The sequence below is a fragment of the Balaenoptera physalus genome (genome assembly GCF_965194825.1).
Source record: "Balaenoptera physalus genome assembly, chromosome: 15".
NCBI lineage: Eukaryota > Metazoa > Chordata > Mammalia > Artiodactyla > Balaenopteridae > Balaenoptera > Balaenoptera physalus.
The window spans coordinates 45851401-45869887 of NC_138894.1; the positions used below are offsets into that span (position 1 = coordinate 45851401).

General features: G+C 41.0%; 1 long non-coding RNA gene across 1 annotated transcript; it reads left to right on the forward strand.

The window, feature by feature from the left end:
• Nucleotides 1-2004: 2004 nt before the first annotated feature.
• Nucleotides 2005-17940, forward strand: LOC309643714. The gene is made up of 2 exons (XR_014254021.1): nt 2005-8734; nt 8771-17940. It is a non-coding gene; the product is annotated as an uncharacterized lncRNA (long non-coding RNA).
• The last annotated feature ends 547 nt before the right edge of the window (nt 17941-18487 follow it).

Sequence of the window (18487 nt, forward strand, 5' to 3'; positions counted from 1 at the left end):
TTTATTGGAGTATAATTGCTTTACAATGTTGTGTTAGTTTCTGCTGTATAACAAAGTGAATCAGCTATATGTATACATATATCCCCATATCCCCTCCCTCTTGCGTTTCCCTCCCACCGTCCCCATCCCACCCCTCTAGGTGGTCACAAAGCACCGAGCTGATCTCCCTGTGCTATGCAGCTGCTTCCCACTAGGTATCTATTTTACATTTGGTAGTGTATATATATCCATGCCACTCTCTCACTTCGTCCCAGCTTACCCTTCCCCTTGATAAGTGCTATGGAGAAAAATAAAAACAGGAAAGCAGGATAGGGAGTATGGGGGGCAGGGGGTACAATTTTAAATTGAGTCAATAACATCTTTCTTGGCAAGGCCACACTGAGAAGGTGAGAATTGAGTCAAGACCCTACGACTGTGAGGGTGTGAGTCGTGTGGATTTCTAGAGGTAGAGGGACAGTTAGTGCAAAGGCTCTGAGGTGGTAAGTGGCTTGATGAAGAACAGCAAGGAAGGGAAGTGAATAGAGAGTGGGGTTCGGCCAGAGAGGAGGCTGTGAGGGGCTGGGCAGTGACCTGTGACTGAGTGAATTAATTTCTGACAATTATAACAATATCTATTCTCTGAGGTTTAAATAAAGTAACATACATGGGAGGCTTCCCTGGTGGCGCAGTGGTTAAGAATCCGCCTGCCAATGCAGGGGACACGGGTTCGAGCCCTGGTCCAGGAAGATCCCATATGCCACGGAGCAACTAAGCCCGTGCGCCACAACTACTGGGCCTGTGCTCTAGAGCCCGCGAGCCACAACTACTGAGCTCACACGCCAGAACTACTGAAGCCTGAGCGCCTACAGCCTGTGCTCTGCAACAAGAGAAGCCACCGCAATGAGAAGCCCACGCACCGCAACAAAGAGTAGCCCCCGCTCGCCGCAGCTAGAGAAAGCCCACGCGCAGCAACGAAGACCCAACGCAGCCAAAAATAAAACTAATAAATAAATAAATAAAGTACGTACATGAAAAGTGTCTGCCAGAGTACGACCTGAGCAGATTCAAGTAAGTTTAATTGTCTGCAATTCTTTGAGGCTGTTTCTCAGGTTGGGGAATTGTTTTTTTCTAATGATATACTCCCTGTGATTAGAGAGATGTCTGTGTTCTGAAACATCTTCTCAAAAACAAAAAAAACCCCACGTGGCTTATGTCAGTTAAAGTGTTGGCCCACATCCCAGAGTTGATGATTTTTGTATCTAAAAGATATGAGCAGATTACAAACCCACCCACCTGTGGCAGAGCAAAGGCTGACAGGACACCCTCCTTTAACAGAAGCCAAAGGTAAAGAGGTGAGAGAGGAATAGTGGCCTGAGGTCACTGGAGAATACAATCCAATTTAATTGATTCAGTGGAACATTTAGTCAGTGCGTGTATCTGATGGATTAATTCTCTCTGCAATGCAAGCTGAACACCTTATCTAAGACTAGACTTTCCAGACAACAGTATTGCCTAACCAAAATGGGTTTCTCTCTGCAGACCTTTCTGTTTCTTTACTGAGATCTCAAGATTTTAAAGAAGAGGGACAGAGGTAATGTGACACTTCAGTAGCCAATCAAGAGACAATTGTCTGAGAACAAAGGTGAAAGAAAACCAATGGAGTTGCCTGTCCCCAACTCCAGATTTAGAGACCACAACTACTATCAATTGCTTCTCGCAGAAGCCCTTGCTTTCTGGCCTGTAGAATAACCTTGCTGTTCTGTCAACAGATAGAAACCTAGGTGGATTGAATTAATTTTGCTATCATCAATCCATATCAATCTCAGGTCTGTTAACTATTAATACCTCAGGCCATGATGACCTCAGGTTCTCCAAGAGGTATCCAGGTAACACAGTTCAAGTACATCAGCAACTAGAACCAACCTAAGCACACACACACACAGAGTTATATTGACAGAGGATAAACTAATAGTTGTATTAGGGCAATAAAATTATTTTATCCTGTTTTTCAAAATAGTACTTTTGAAATTAAAAAAATACATATTGGGTTTTAGTAAATGTGGATTACTAAGTATTGTGTGATTAATTTGTGTCTTAAAACTCCGAACAACCTGTTTGATAGAGGAGATTGATTTTTTTTTAATTCAGTCCATCAATATAATATGCAGCCATTAAGCTATGTTGTAGAGGACCAGTGAGTGACCCAGAGAATGTTCAGGATATGTTGTGCAGTGAAAAAACAATGAGTACTGTACGACGGCATTGAATAAATATTTTTATACCTAAGGATAGAATGTATATGAAAATGACTAACGTATTAAGTGTTTACTTTCACAAGATAAAATCACAGGTGGTTTTGGTTTTTTTAAATTTTATTTATTTATTTATTTATTTTTGGCTGTGTTGGGTCTTCGTTTCTGTGCGAAGGCTTTCTCTAGTTGTGGCGAGCGGGGGCCACTCTTCATCGTGGTGCGCAGGCCCCTCACTGTCACGGCCTCTCTTGTTGCGGAGCACAAGCTCCAGACGTGCAGGCTCAGCAGTTGTGGCACATGGGCCCAGCTGCTCCGCGGCATGTGGGATCTTCCCAGACCAGGGCTCGAACCTGTGTCTCCTGCATTGGCAGGCAGGTTCTCAACCACTGCGCCACCAGGGAAGCCCTCACAGTTGGTTTTAATTTTCTTTGTGCTGATCTACATTTTCAAAAATTTCTACGACAAACATGTATTACTTTTGTAATAAGAAAAATTATTTCAGTTTCGTGTTAATTAAAATTCAGCTGCCCAACATTTCTAAAAGTTCAATTCATTTTCCAACTAGGAACACAGCTAAAGCAATCGAGATATCTACTTTCCTTGAGAAAATGGCTTGAAAAAAGGCATACAGTCATGAAGATTTGTGCCACTGCCATTTAATAACAGCAGCACTGATTCTGTGATAGGTAGTGTTGTCAGCGTTTTGCCTGTGTCACCTCACCTAATCTGCACAACCACCCGATGAAGAAGGTCCCATTAGGGAGCCCATTTTAGAGAGGAGGAAACAAGAGCAGAGAGGATAAGTAAGTTGCCCAAAACCAAAGTTAGGAAGAGGTACAGACCCGGGCAGTGTGGTTCCAAGCCTGAGTCCTCCCCACTGTTGGCTGCCTCACTACCGGTCTCTGCATCCAGGCAGCCCTGGTAACCTCCTCGTTTAGCGCCCTCAACAGTTGCGGCAAGTCTAACTCTCTCCTCAAAACCCCTGCTTCCCACCTCCCTTTTCACTTTCAGCAGCTGCCCTAATTTCAGAGAAAAGGAGCTTGCTGCATCCTCCTCTATTTAGTCTCTTTAAAATGGAGCAACTCTATATGATTGCAATATTTGGAACATACTTATACTAAAAAAAAGTATTCATTATTTATCTGAAATTCAAATTAACTGAGTGGCCTGTGTTTGGGGCAACCCTACTTAGAGAAGATTCTCAGCTATCTTTTATCCTAAGGAAAATATCAAAACAATCTTATTTCCTCATCCCTCTCCAACAACCAGTCACCAAGCCAGGAGATGCCTATCACGCCTTCCACACCCACCTCTCCTCCCGAGGTAAACTGTGTGACAACAAACCACATCTGCTGTTGCCCTTGACAGCCCGGTTTGAAGCTGTCAGGATCTGGCCTCTGTAGCTGACTAGAGGCTGGCCCGGGGGATTATTTCAACCTCCACTTCTGAACTCAGAGCCTGTCCACTGTTCTAACCAAATTCCAGCTGCCCTCCAGTTGTGGGAGTGTTGAAACAGGAGAGAAGGGGGCAGGGCACAACCTTTAAAAGAATGACATAGCCATAGGACATGATAAAAACTGGTTAGAACCAACTAGGTCCAAGATGGCAGGAGATTCGACTTCCCCTTGAGCCTCATTACACACTCATTGTAATACATTATCATGTTAAATAACACACCCACAGGTGCCATGACAGTGCTGAGGCTAACCATTAAAGGCCAAAAAGTGGGCAGTGGCCCAATTCTTGGAAATCCCCACCCTTTCCCCCAAAATAGCTGGAAAAATCCTCCCACTCATTAGCCTATGAAATTACTCAGCCCATTAAAACTAACCACACCATATTTCAGGGTCTCTCACCTTCTGGGATGGCCCACACTCTGTCTGTGGAGTTTCTCTCTAAATAAATCCACTTCTTACCTACCACTTTGTCTCTCACTGAATTCTTTTTGCAACGAGACATCAAGAACCTGAGTTTCATTAAGTCCTGAGATCAGGTGTGTGATCTCAACTAAAAGACCGTGGGTTCAAGTCCCAATCTGGGTTTTGGCCAGGTTTGAGTCCCGGCCCGTGGATTCAAGTCCCAATCTGAGTTGCGCAGTTTCAGTGTCAATACCTTAGGAGACCCCTGGTCATAGGTTGCCCTTGGTTACCCTCCGGATGTGTCAAATGCAGCCTTTGCCTGACTCAGCACTTCTCCCCCATAACCCTGACTTTATAGCCCCAAGAAAAAGGAAACTTGTTCTGGGCTTGTTGCCATGTCAGTGAGGTGGGGAGTGTAGAACCCCTTCAGGAAAGGAGTGGGGCATGGTAGATATTCCTGGAAAAATGGAGTCCATCTGGTACCTTAGGGAAAACAGTAATATACTTTATTTTCCACATCTACACTATACTTTCCTTGAGAGTAGGAGCTATAACTTTTATGTCCATGCTGAGAAGGATCACAAGGCCTGGATAAATCTTACCGTGAATGAATGAGTGAACCAATGAACAAAATAGCCTACAACAGGAATCACTAAGCAAACTGTGACACCTCAGCCACCTGCTATACTACATATCAACTTACAAGAAGAAGTATATATGCTATGTCAATACATAGAATTGTGTGTGTGAAACCAATTAAATTCAGAAGGTAGAACATTAGATCATTTGTAATCTGATTATAACTATGCTAAAATCTATATACAGATCACAATCAAGAGTGTCAGAACATTTGGAGTTGTAAATAGCTTAGAAACTAGTACTACTAAGGGATTTTTCTATAAATTTGCTCAATTTCAAAATAAATATTTTCTGATAGCTGAGAATCCAGAGGGACCTCAGCCCCTGAAGCACTGGAATAAATAAATATGCAGGTCTCAGAATTTGAGCTCCTATTAAAGTGGCTCAAGCTAAAAGATTTTCGTTTTTAGAGGATATTATTTGCTCTCGTGCTGCCCATACTCCAATGTGATAGAAGCAATATCTATTCAACACAGATTGAAGGGAACATCTAGCCATGACCTTGTTGGTTTGACCAGTAAAGACCAAAAGCATATATTTTCATTCTGCCAGATAATCCCTGTTGTCTCTTCGCATTTTATATTTGAATTCAGACTGTATTTAAGTGTTAGCCTAGCTCAAGAACTATAACTCTACAGATCCGTGTAAATCTCTCTCAAGACTATGTCTTCACCACGATCCTTCCCTAAAGCTCTCAGTGGTTCTTGGTTGCCTAATCCAAATTCCTCAGCCCAGAAGACGGCTACAGCAGCTGATTCCAATCTGCCCTTGCAGTCTTATCTTTCACTCTTCTGCTGTAACTGAATTTGCCTCTGGTATTTTACTTATAGAAATGCCTAATTCAAGCCCTAGATTCTATGTAAATTCCTCAGTTCTCCCCTATCAGAAGAGAGTTTTGGATCTCTTCTCCAAATTTCTCTGAATAGCATTTACTCTTTGCATTTTTCATTGGCCCTTACCATTTTTCTGGCTTATACTCTTAATATCCTTTATGTGTGCTCATTTGGTCTTCCCAAGTAGACAGTGTCATCATGGAAGGTGGAACAAACCAGCAAACTGATTTTCACAAGGTCGGTCGATGCACCATCAGGCAGGTAGAGAAATTCAGTTATGTACATCCTCATAACCCAAGAGTCATCTTAACAATTTCCAGAAATAATGCCACGCTCAAACTCTAGGAGACTGAATCATGCTAAGCAAAAGAGCCCAAAGATGATTTATAAGCCAGAATATCAACTTATTTTGCAATGAGAGTAGCCATTTGTATAGGCTCTTTTCCTTCTGATGAAAACCAAGTTACAGATGAGATAGTTCCTAGTAAGTAGAGGCAAGGGGAAAAAAGGGAATTGGCTCTATAACCATGTATTAGTTTTCTATTGCTGCTATAACAAATTACCACAAAATTAGTGGCTAACAGCAACATAAATTTACTACCTTATAGTTCTGTAGATTAGAAGTCTGACATGGGTCTCACTGGACTAAAATCAAGATGTCAGCAAGGCTCTATTCTTTATGGAGACCCTAAGGGAGAATGTTTCTTTGAGTTTCCTGGCTTCTAGAAGTGCCCACATCCCTTGGCTCATGGCTCCCTTCCTCCATCTTCTAAGCCAGTAATGTCAGGTCACTGAGCTCCTCTTCCACCTCCCTCTTCCACTTTGAAAACCTCTTGTGATTACACTGGACTCACCCAAATAATCCAGGATAATTTCCCCATCTCAATGTTCTTAATCACATCTGCAATGTCTCTTTGCCATATAAATTAACATATGTTGGGGATTAGGACATGGACATATTTGGGAGACCATTATTCTGCCTACTACAATCAAATTTCCAAAAAGATATTCGTGTGAAATTAATATATTAGGTATGACTCTTAACACATATGTAAAATAAGGAAATGTTACTTTTATTCCTAAATTTTCGCTCCCATCAGATTAAGGTGATGAGAAATTAACAATCATTGTTGAGGGCACTTTATGTGGTGTCTATAATGCCACAAAAGTCTTGGTCTCCTGATATACAATGGCACTCTGCTCCATGGGGTATGGGCATTTCTGCCCAAGCAGGACACCTCGGGGTCTAGTTATCCTGATACCCAAATCCACTCTGGGGTCTTGACCCCTCCCTGGGCCCCCAAACTAGTAATGAAATCCCTGGAAATCCAGGACCCTTCTCTGTCTGGGAGAATCTCCCCTCTTGTGCACCCCCATTTCATTACTCTTGCAGGCAGGTGCCCCTCTCTTTCTTCCATCTTCTTCATTGGGTTTACACTTTTACAAAAAAACCTGAAGAGCCATTGGCTCTAAACTGCTTTTGTCTTTCTCTCTTGCAAAAATTCCCAGGAATGAAATTACAAAAGACCTAGACACAAAGGACCTGTGTAGAGCAAGGTGGGGTGGGGTTGTGTGTAGGCTGAGAAATAATACAGTGAGCAGAACACATTGCTACAATTAATAAATTAACATCTCAAATACCAATCCTGTGGCATAAATATAGCCTACTATTTTATCTTTTTCCACCAGGATCTATTCCTATTTAAAATAGTTCTTGGTTCATCTTCCTCTTCTTTTTTTGTTTTTAACTGAAGTATAGTTGATTTACAATGTTGTATTAATTTCTGCTGTTCAGCAAAGTGATTCAGTTATACACATATATACATTCTTTTTTATGTTCTTTTCCATTATGGTTTATCCCAGGATATTGGATATAGTTCCTTGTGCTATACAGTAGGACCTTGTTGTTTATCCATTCTATATGTAATAGTTTGCATCTACTAACCCCAAACTCCCAGTCCACCCTCCCCCCACCCCACCGGCAACCATAGGTCTGTTCTCTATGTCTGTGAGTCTGTTTCTGTTTTGTAGATAGGTTCGTTTGTGTCATATTTTAGATTCCACATATAAGTGATATCATATGGTATTTGTCTTTCTCTTTCTGACTTATTTCACTTAGTATGATAATCTCTAGTTGCATCCATGTTGCTGCAAATGGCATTATTTCAGTCTTTTTTATGGCTGGTTAGTATTCCGTTGTATATGTGTACCACATCCTCATCCATTCATCTGTTTATGGACATTTAGGTTGTTTCCATGTCTTGGCTATTGTGAATAGTGCTGCTATGAACATAGGGGTGCATGTACCTTTTTGAATTATAGTTTTGTCTGGATATATGCCCAGGAGTGGGATTGCTGAATCATATGGTAGTTCTATTCTTAGTTTTTTGTTTGTTTGTTTGTTTAATTTATCTATTTTTATTTATTTATGTTTTTGGCTGTGTTGGGTCTTCGTTGCTGCACGCAGGCTTTCTCTAGTTGCGGCGAGCGGGGGCTACTCTTCGCTGCGATGCACGGGCTTCTCATTGCGGTGTCTTCTCTTGTTGCGGAGCACGGCTCTAGGAGCACAGGCTTCAGTAGTTGTGGCATGTGGGCTCAGTAGTTGTGGCTTGCGGGCTCTAGAGTTCAGGCTCAGTAGTTGTGGCGCACAGGCTTAGTTGGTCCATGGCATGTGGGATCTTCCCGGACCAGGGCTTGAACTCGTGTCCCCTGCATTGGCAGGCGGATTTTTAACCACTGCGCCACCAGGGAAGTCCTATTCTTAGTTTTTTGAGGAGCCTCCATACTGTTTTCCATAGTGGCTGAACCAACTTACATTCCCACCAACAGTGTAGAAGGGTTCCCTTTTCTCCACACCCTCTCCAGCATTTGTCATTTGTAGACTTTTTAATGATGGGCATTCTGACCAGTGTGAGGCGGTACCTCATTGTAGTTTTGATTTGCATTTCTCAAATAACTAGTGATGTTGAGCATCTTTTTTCTTTTTTTAAAATTTATTTATTTATTTATTTTTGGCTGCATTCAGTCTTCGTTGCTGCCTGTGGGCTTTCTCTAGTTGCAGCTAGTGGGGGCTATGCTTCCTTGCAGTGCACGCACTTCTCATTGCAGTTGCTTCTCTTTGTTGTGGAGCACAGGCTCTAGGCACATGGTCTTCAGTAGTTGTGGCATGCAGGCTCAGCAGTTGTGGCTCACGGGCTGTAGAGAGCAGGCTCAGTAGTTGTGGCTCACGGGCTTAGTTGCTCCATGGCATGTGGGATCTTCCCAGACCAGGGCTCAAACCCGTATCCCCCACATTGGCAGGCAGATTCTTAACCACTGCGCCACCAGGGAATTCCAAGCATCTTTTCATGTGCCTGTTGGCCATCTGTATGTCTTCTTTGGAAAAATGTCTGTTTAGGTCTTCTGCCCATTTTTCGATTGGGTTATTGTTTCTTTGTTGTTGAGTTGTATGAGCTGTTTGTATATTTTGGAAATTAAGCCCTTGTTGGTCGCATCATTTGCAAATAATTTCTCCCATTCCATAGGGTGTCTTTTTGTTTTGTTTATGGTTTCCTTTGCTGTGCAAAAGCTTATAAGTTTGATTAGGTCCCATTTGTTTATTTTTGCTTTCATTTCTATTGCTTTAGGAGACTGACCTAAGAAAACATTGGAACGATTTATGTCAGAGAATGTTTTGCCTATGTTCTCTTCTAGTTTTATGGTGTTATGTCTTATATTTAAGTCTTTAAGCCATTTTGAGTTTATTTTTGTGTATGGTGTGAGGGTGTGTTCTAACTTCATTGATTTACATACGGCTGTCCAACTTTTCCAACACCACTTGCTGAAGAGACTGTCTCTTTCCCATTGTATATTCTTTGTCAAAGATTAATTGACCGTAAGTGTGTGAGTTTACTTTTTTTTTTTAATTTTATTTTATTTATTTTTTTATACAGCACGTTCTTATTAGTTATCCTTTTATACATATTAGTGTATATATGTCAATCCCAGTCTCCCAATTCATCACAACACCACCACCCCCCCACCGCAACTTTATTTCTGAGCTCTTTATTCTGTTCCATTGATCCATATGTCTGTTTTTGTGCCAATACCACGCTGTTTTGATTACTGAAGCTTTGCAGTATTGTTTGAAGTCTGGAAGGGTTATGCCTCCAGCTTTTTTCTTTTTCCTCAGGATTGATTAAAATTTTAATATGAGCAAGTAGTTCTTCTGGTTTTTCCATGATTACTGACTTTAATTATTTAAGTCATAAAAGAATATATTTTCTTTGCAAAATATTCTAACAGTTCAGACATAGTAGAGGTGCTCTTGACCTCCCTCCACCCAGTCCCACCACCTTCCCAGGAGATCACCTCTGCTGGCAGTTTATTTGTATCCTTCTTTTATGATTTTTAAAAGTATATGTAAATCCCTTTGAGCTACTTGAATCTCTGTGTTTATTATTAGTTGTAAAAGTCCCCAGTGACCACAGAAATACTCATTATGGGGAAAGGGAAGTTTTAAAATAGGGAAGCGACAGTATTTGTCATAAACCAGTCCAGCAGCAGGGAAAACCCCAGGCCTTTTTTAGATCTCTGAGAGCTGGACAGGGATGGCTTAAGGTGACTGGCCAGAGGCTGGGAGTGGACAAAGAAAGGAAATCCAGAACAATAGGGTCCCTCCACCTCTGCCCTTCTGGAGGTGGGGCCACTGCAGTCAGTGTGGAGTCAGCCTATTTAACGTAATTTAGGGATTAGAAAGTCACCAGGGTTAAAATATTAAGTCATTACTTTGAATTCTAAGATAGAATATGATGAGAAGAGTGGAAAGGTCTGAGTGTCAGATGCTTCTTTAGGTCCAAACACAGCACTGGAGTTAGAAAGGGACACGGAAGATGGTGCCACTTAAGTTATTTTGCTGCTTACAATTGTAATAGGGATTAAAAAGAGATGGGCATTATAGAATCCTTTCATTAAGAAAGTTGCTTTCTGTGTCATTTTTGTATTATCAGGCTATTTTTCCAAAATATTATTTTATTCTCCTGATTGTAAGAAAAAAAAAAAAGTTACTGAATTTTACCCCATTCAGGCCAGGAAATATATCTAGAGAGTTGGGAAATTCCTAATCTGGGCCTCTGGTTTAATGGGAAAAGCCCGAGACTGGGACTCAGGTCTTCACTAACCTCTCTGTGATCTCTCACTTAATTGCTTAATGCTTCATTTGCCTCATCTGTAAAATGAGACTGTTGGTACAAATGATTTCTATCATCCTATTGGCTTGAAAATCTATTAGCTGAACCCATCTAGTTAATGTAAGACTGTCAGACTGAATCATACACTCAAAATGAAATGGAGAGTTGGATCAATTGTATGGATCATTCTGGAAAAAAATGAAAAGTAAATTGGACCTCAATTAGATATATTTCAGGCCAAATTGTTTATTCTGTTTTACTTTTCTGGGGCTGTGAGACCAGAATCCTACCTGATGGATCAAGACAACTGGCTTCTTTTCAGCTCGATTTCACCTAGGTGGGCCCCTCAGAGATTCAAGTACTCATACCTAAAAATGCCAGGCATAGTTTTGCTCTATAGGTGCTGGAAAAACAAAGATGTTCTTTCAAACTCAGTGCTAACTAGATCTCACACATAGTGTCTACCACCATTTAGCTAACCAGCCTCTCTCTTACTTTATAAAGTGCCTAAAGAGTCATCTGGGGACCTTTTAAAATGCAGATTCTGATTCAGTAGGTCTGGAGAGAGGCTCATGCATTTCTAACAAGCTCCGAGGTGATGCTGTTGCTGCTGGTCTGTGTTTCACACTTGAAGAAGCAAGGGACTAGGGACTTCCCTGGTGGCGCACTGGTTAAGAATCTGCCTGCCAATGCAGGGACACGGGTTTGATCCCTGGTCCAGGAAGATTCCCACATGCCGTGGAGCAACTAAGCCCATGCACCACAACGACTGAGCCTGTGCTCTAAAGTCCGCAAGCCACAACTACTGAGCCCACCCACCTAAAGTCCGTGCTCCACAACAAGAGAAGCCACCACGATGAGAAGCCCCCACAACACAACGTAGAGTAGCCCCTGCTCTCCGCAACTAGAGAAAGCCCACGTGCAGCAATGAAGACCCAACACAGCCAAATAAATAAATAAATATTAAAAAAATAAATTTAGAGAAGCAGGGGGCTAAACCACTAGTCTCTCACTGTCTTTCATAATCCTCTATTTCAAATGCAAGCTATTTTTGATGAAAAATAACTAAAGCTTTAACTGATAAAACTAATGCTGCTTTCTGATAACACTTGTGAAATAAAGCCAGAATTAAAGTCATTCCTAAAATAAATGTATTAGGTCTGGATGCCTAACATTTTGCTAATAGGTTAGGAAACTTACAAGTGTGTGCCTTTTTCTTTCAATCTATAGATAGACACTTTATACAGAGGCAAAGACTTATTAACATATATAAATCCCTTGATCCCAGAAAAGATTCAAGGTAGTAAGTTGTGAGGATTAATGAGATAACCTACGTGAAAACCCTTAGCCTCATATCTAGTACTTAAAGATACCTAACCAAAAGATACATAACCGAGCAAGACAAAAGATACAAAGGAGAGTTTCATAGAAGGGAAATCTTGAAAGGTAAATAAATATTTGAAAAGATGCACAACCTCATTAGTAATCAGAGAACTGAAAATTCAAACCACAATGAAACACCACTTTATAACCTTCAGGTTGGTAAAAAGAAAAAATATATATATAATAGCACATGCTAGTGAGGCTATGTTTGTTATACACTGCTCATGGAATTTAAATTGGTGCAATTACTTTGGAAACAATTGGGCATTACTTGAAAAAGCTGAAGAATATGAATATCCAACCATCTAGTGATTCAAATCATAGCTGGAAATCCTAGAGAAGTTCTTGCACTATATACCAGCGGACATGCACTGAGAGGCTCACGGTATCATTGCTCATAAGAGCAAAAAATGGAAACAAACCAAATGCTCATTTATACTAGAATGGATAGGTAGTTTTATCTTGATGTGATGGAATATTATATAACAGTGAAAATTAAGTACTGTAGTCACATATGTTAGTATGGATGACTCTCATAAGCAATGTTGGGGAATGTGAAACATGGAAAACACAATGAAAACATGAAGTATTTAAGAACATATATATGTGTCATAAAACTGAAGGAAAATAAGAGTGATAAGTACAAAAATCAGGGTAATGATTATATTGAGATAAGGAGAAGGACGAAACTGAGGTTGGGCACCATGAGGAGTTTCAAATATTGACAATGATTGATTTCTGTTTCTCAGCCCACTGCTGAAATGTCAGTTTTCCTCAAGGTTGTCTTGGCAAGATCTCATTCACTCCACAATTCAACTCTTAGGTTGAATGACTCCCAAATCTCTGACTCTATAGCACCTTTCTGTTGAAATCCAGATCCATTTGGCTTTTGCTTGTTTTTTTGTTTTTTTGTTTTTTTTTTAATTTTTTTTTATGGCTGTGTTGGGTCCTCGTTTCTGTGTGAGGGCTTCCTCTAGTTGTGGCAAGCGGGGGCCACTCTTCATCGCAGCGCTCGGGCCTCTCACCACCGCGGCCTCACTTGTTGCGGACCACAGGCTCCAGACGCGCAGGCTCGGCAACTGTGGCTCACGGGCCCAGCTGCTCTGCGGCATGTGGGATCTTCCCAGACCAGGGCTCGAACCCGTGTCCCCTGCATTGGCAGGCAGACTCTCAACCACAGCGCCACCAGGGAAGCCCTTGTTTTTTTTTTTTTTACTTCTTCCTATCTTCACCATCAAAGGCAACACGTACAATATTAAAGTTATTATCCTCACTTACCAATCTATATCCCTTTCCTGTTGTCCCAAGCTGGACACTTGGTCATTCAACCTCTGCCAACATCATGTCAGTTTCTTGTGTTACCGTCTCAGTTAAGGATGTCATTAATCCTATCACCCACACCAAAAATGTGAAGGTCATTTAAAATTCCTCATCCCTACCTCACCTATAACATCAGTGATCAAGTTCTCTCATCTAGACATTTCTCAGACCTCTGCCTTCAGATCCAACCTCATCACCACTAATATATGTTATGTGCTCAATCTCAGACTACTGGAATCACCTTCTCTTTTTCTTCCCATCTCTTATCTCTCTCTCCAATCTTCCCCTCTATCCTCTTCAGCCAATAATTTTTCTAAAATGAAATCCTATCTTGTTCCTCCCCTAGAAATCTTAAACAGCTCCCTGTTGTTTTCAGGATAAAAAGCATACCCTTTGTCATTGAAGAAGGCATTGCAACATTACAATCATTAATACTAATAACTAACATTTAGTCAGCACTTACTATGGGTCAAGCACCATTCAAAATGCTTTACATTTATTAACTTGTCCTCAAAACAACCCTATTAGGCAGGTATTATTATTATGTGCTTGGCCCATAGCGGGTGATCAATAAATACTGTTAAATGAATGCATTCTTCTTTTACAGATGGGGAAATGAGGCTGAGGCTTAGGATGTTGCGTCATCCAAGATTTCATAGCTAGCAAATGGTAAGTTAGTTACACAGGGCAATCTGACTCCAGGGCCTAAATGTTATCCATTATAATACCGCAAGTCTCTTTAAAATCGGAGCCTAACCTACTTTTCTGGCCTCATCTCTGGATACTTCCTAGTGTCCTTTTTCTATCCTAATGATTGTTCTCTGAATTTAGGAAGCAAATTCATACTTGTCCAACTTTATTCAGCTCTTGGCTCTAGAAAGCCTTTCTCTTTCCCCTCTTGGTCAGGGTAGCCCTTCTCAACCTTCAATATCCAACTTCTTCTGTTGGCCTCCTTTACCTGGAGGCTGAATTACTCCCTCTCCTTCTGCTCCTACAGCACTTTATTCATGCCTCTAATTACAGACACTCCAACACTATATTATGATTTATTTATGTGTCTGTACCTCACCAGGTTGTGTTCTCCTTCAAGGCAGGCACTGGGTTTCATTCATGTTTGTATCCCCAGCCTGCCATGTAATCAGGATTCAATAAATATTTGTTAAATGAATGAATAAATGGATGTCTTGGATTTGACTTTACAAAAGATACAGGAAATATTTCTTTGAAAGGACATTCCCTATAATCACCTTTCTATAGAAGCTAAGAGCGTAAGATTAAATTTTAATTTAGCAAGGGCCCTTGGCAGGAAACTATTTCAATATCAACAACGTATCTTGCTTTTTGACATTACTTAATACAAGGGTGTCAAGGAATAGTTACAAAGACAAATCATAAGTGCACTGTAATGGAGGGGGCTGAACAAATAAATGGGAATGATTTGCTGATACTTACAATCCAGGGAATGAAACCTAGGGAAACTTAAAAGCCAAACTAGCCTCAAATATTTTCACTTATTTTTTAAACTTTAGACAAAGGAGTTGGGAATAGAGAGAAAAAAATTACTGGGCACCCTGTGCTAAGTTTGTTTTTATGACTTCTAGTTCTAATGCCTTCTCAGAAACATTAAGGACATCTATTCCCTTATTCTGGATTATGTGTCATCTCTTCTTGGTCTATGAGATGTAGATAACAGCAAGTTCAGTTTCTGAGACCAGTCGTTTGGTAGGTTATTTGGATCCTTGGGTCTCTGAAAATTGTTAATTCCTGCCAAACTGTCTTACTAGCTTCAAGAGAGATGCATCTGACTCATCAATAGATCCAGAAGTTGGATCATCCTCTTCATTGTTATCCTGGTATAATACTTGACAATTATCCCAGTATTATTTTCAGTAACTAGGTTAAGTCTTTCCACCTTTTCCCTCCCCACCTTTCTCTGTGTAACCAAAAACATCAGTTAAAAAACTCTCAAAAGAACCTTCTCTTTATTCCATTCCACAAATATGACCCAAACCATCAATTCCATGATGATTTTTTAAAAAAAAAAAAAGCTCAAAAAGAACTATATGCATAGAGATTTCTTCTAGCTATTTGTCACTGCTTCTTTGGTAAACTTAAGCTTCTTGACAAAGGAGCCAGCATAACTAAAAGAACCCTTGGGTCCATGGGCATAGGAGCATCACAGAAGTGCCCACAAATAGACAGACAAGAGCTTTCATGGTGACTCAATCGAATTGTTGAGTTATAACTGACCAAGTGAAAGACTAGTGAGCCGGAGCGATGCAAGATTCAGAGGGAGAGGATGATTAATAGTGCAAAGCCCAAGAGAATGGGGGTGGGGTGTGTGATCCACAACATAGGTGGAAAAAATAGCCTTAATAGGTGGAAAGGAGGGGTGTTATTTTGGAGGCAGGAAGTCGGGGGAGTTCCCTTTAAAGCTTTCTGTTTTCGCTAAGTAGGAGGTGAGGTCATTCTTGGAGGGTGAGGTGGGAGGGTCAAAGATTTGTGGAGGTTTGAAAAGGCTGCTGTGGATAATGGGAAATCCTGCCTCGCCTGGCTGCCCTGAGGGTCCCTTTGCAGGTGGAACCACAAGAAGGCAAGAGAACTGGGGGTCAAAGTGAAGGACCAAGAGCTACAGACTGGAAAAGGAAGGAATGAAGGCATAAAGAACTGGGCCCAAAGGGAGGGAGTGAGAGAGGAGAGGAGGTCAAGGACCCAGGTCTGAGGAGAAACTGAAGATAGGGCAGGGTAGGGGAAAGACTTTGGTACAAGAGTGGGGTCCAAATCATCATTATTACTTAAAGTGTAAGAAACAGTATCATATTGAAACAAAATTAAATACACTGCAATTTTGTAATCCTGCATTTGAACATTGGTCTTACTTGTAGATTGCGGTTTTCAAACTTTTTTTTTTTTAATGAAATTTTATACAGACCCACTTGGTTGGATCCAGAGTGGATGATCTAGAGCCCACCTACCCTCTGCCAGCAGCCCCGCAGCAGCCCCTGGGGCGCTTTCGTTGTCTCCCCGGACTCCTCAGAACATGGTTTAAATATCACTGCTATTCAAGTTTTGAGGCTGAAGAAGTTTATATCAAATGAACACAATTCTGGGGCTTCCCTGGTGGCGCAGTGGTTAAGAATCTGCCTGCCAATGCCTGGGACACAGGTTCGAGACCTGGTCTGGAAGATCCCACATGCCGTGGAGCAAATAAGCCCGTGCCACAACTACTGAGCCTGTGCTCTAGAGCCCATGCGCCACAACTACTGAGCCCACGTGCCACAACTACTGAAGCCCACGCACCTAGAGCCTGTGCTCCGCAACAAGAGAAGCCACAGCAGTGAGAAGCCCACGCACCGCAACAAAGAGTAGCCCCCACTCGCCGCAACTAGAGAAAGCCCGCGCACAGCAACAAAGACCCAACGCAGCCAAAAATAAATTAAATAAATTAAAAAGAAGAAAATGAACACAATTCTGGTTTTGTTCTTGATAGGATGCTGGGTCACCTATTTACTGTCAAAGTCATGATATCATCTCAAGAGCCCGTTTCCATATTTTCCACAGTGAACATGTATTACACTTAGAGTTCATTCTAACTGGCGTCAGAAATGGATTCTGGATTTGATAATGCATCAAGACCCACCAAAAGAGTTACCACTTGGGAAATCCTCCCCAGGTATGGAAAACTTCCTCCTCAGCTGTGGGAAAGAAGCAGATAGAGCTAGTTTTCTGTACTATTAGGGCGAAAGTAAGTTTTCTGTCTGAACTATCTCCTTATTTAACATTTGTTAGAGAATAAGACTAGTCCTCTACCTCCTATATTCCAAATGCTAAAATATTTTTCACATAGATTAAAAAATTAAACATGAAAAGTTACAACATATAATTAGAAAAAAAAATGTGAACAAAAATTTATATAAACTTATGGCCAGAAAGGCCTAAACAACTCAGGAAAGTCAGAAGCCGGAAAAGAAAAAGACAGATATATGTGACTACAGAAAAGGATGAACAATAGCAATAATGAAAAAGTCCAAAAGCCATGATCAAAATCCTGCTAAAAATATTTGCAACCCATATGACAGCATTTTTGAACAATATTCTATCAATACCTATAAAAATTTTTAATTAACAATATTAAATACAAAGATATATGTATTTTATCTTCTAATTTTTTTATTTTAAAAATGATCAAGGGACTTTCCTGGTGACGCAGTGGTTAAGAATCCGCCTGCCAATGCAGGGGACATGGGTTTGCTCCCTAGTCCGGGAAGATCCCACATGCCGCGGAGCAACTAAGCCCGTGAGCCACAACTACTGAGCCCGTGTGCCGCAACTACTGAAGCCTGCACATCTAGAGCCCGTGCTGCGCAACAAGAGAAGCCACCGCAATGAGAAGCCCCCGCACTGCAATGAAGAGTAATCCCCGCTCGCCGCAACTAGAGAAAGCCTGTGTAGAAATGAAGACCCAATGCAGCCAAAAATAATTAATTAATTAATTAATTAATTAATTAATTTAAAAAATCACTTTTAAAATAAATTAAATGAATAAATAGGTAAAAATGATCAAATCTATAGAAAAGTTGCACAATTTCATTCCCAGCAAGATATTTGTTTTGCCCTTGAATTAGAACAACAAAAGAAGCAGCAGAGAGGTGGGGGAGCAGACAAGTAAACAAAGAACTGAGATGCTCTAATGGATTTAACCTAAACTAGGAAAGTATTATAAACACACAGAGGTGAAGAAGGTAAACCAGCTTGGTCAATAAGGAAAGGCTGCTCAAGGGAGGTAATATTTAGGGTGCTCTTTACAGATGAGTAGAAGTTAGGCAGATGAATGGCATTCCAGTCAGAGGAAGCAGCATTCATTCATTTATTCATTCATTCCAACAATTACAGGGCTTACTGTGTGCCGGTCAGTGGGCTCTGGAGATGGAGCAGTGAACAGAGAGTCAATTCTGTGCCCTCCTGGGGGGACTGATAATAGACAAGTACACAAATAAATGTATAAATGACAAAAAGGATGAAGGATGAGAGAGGGTTTAGGGTGGTATGAAAAT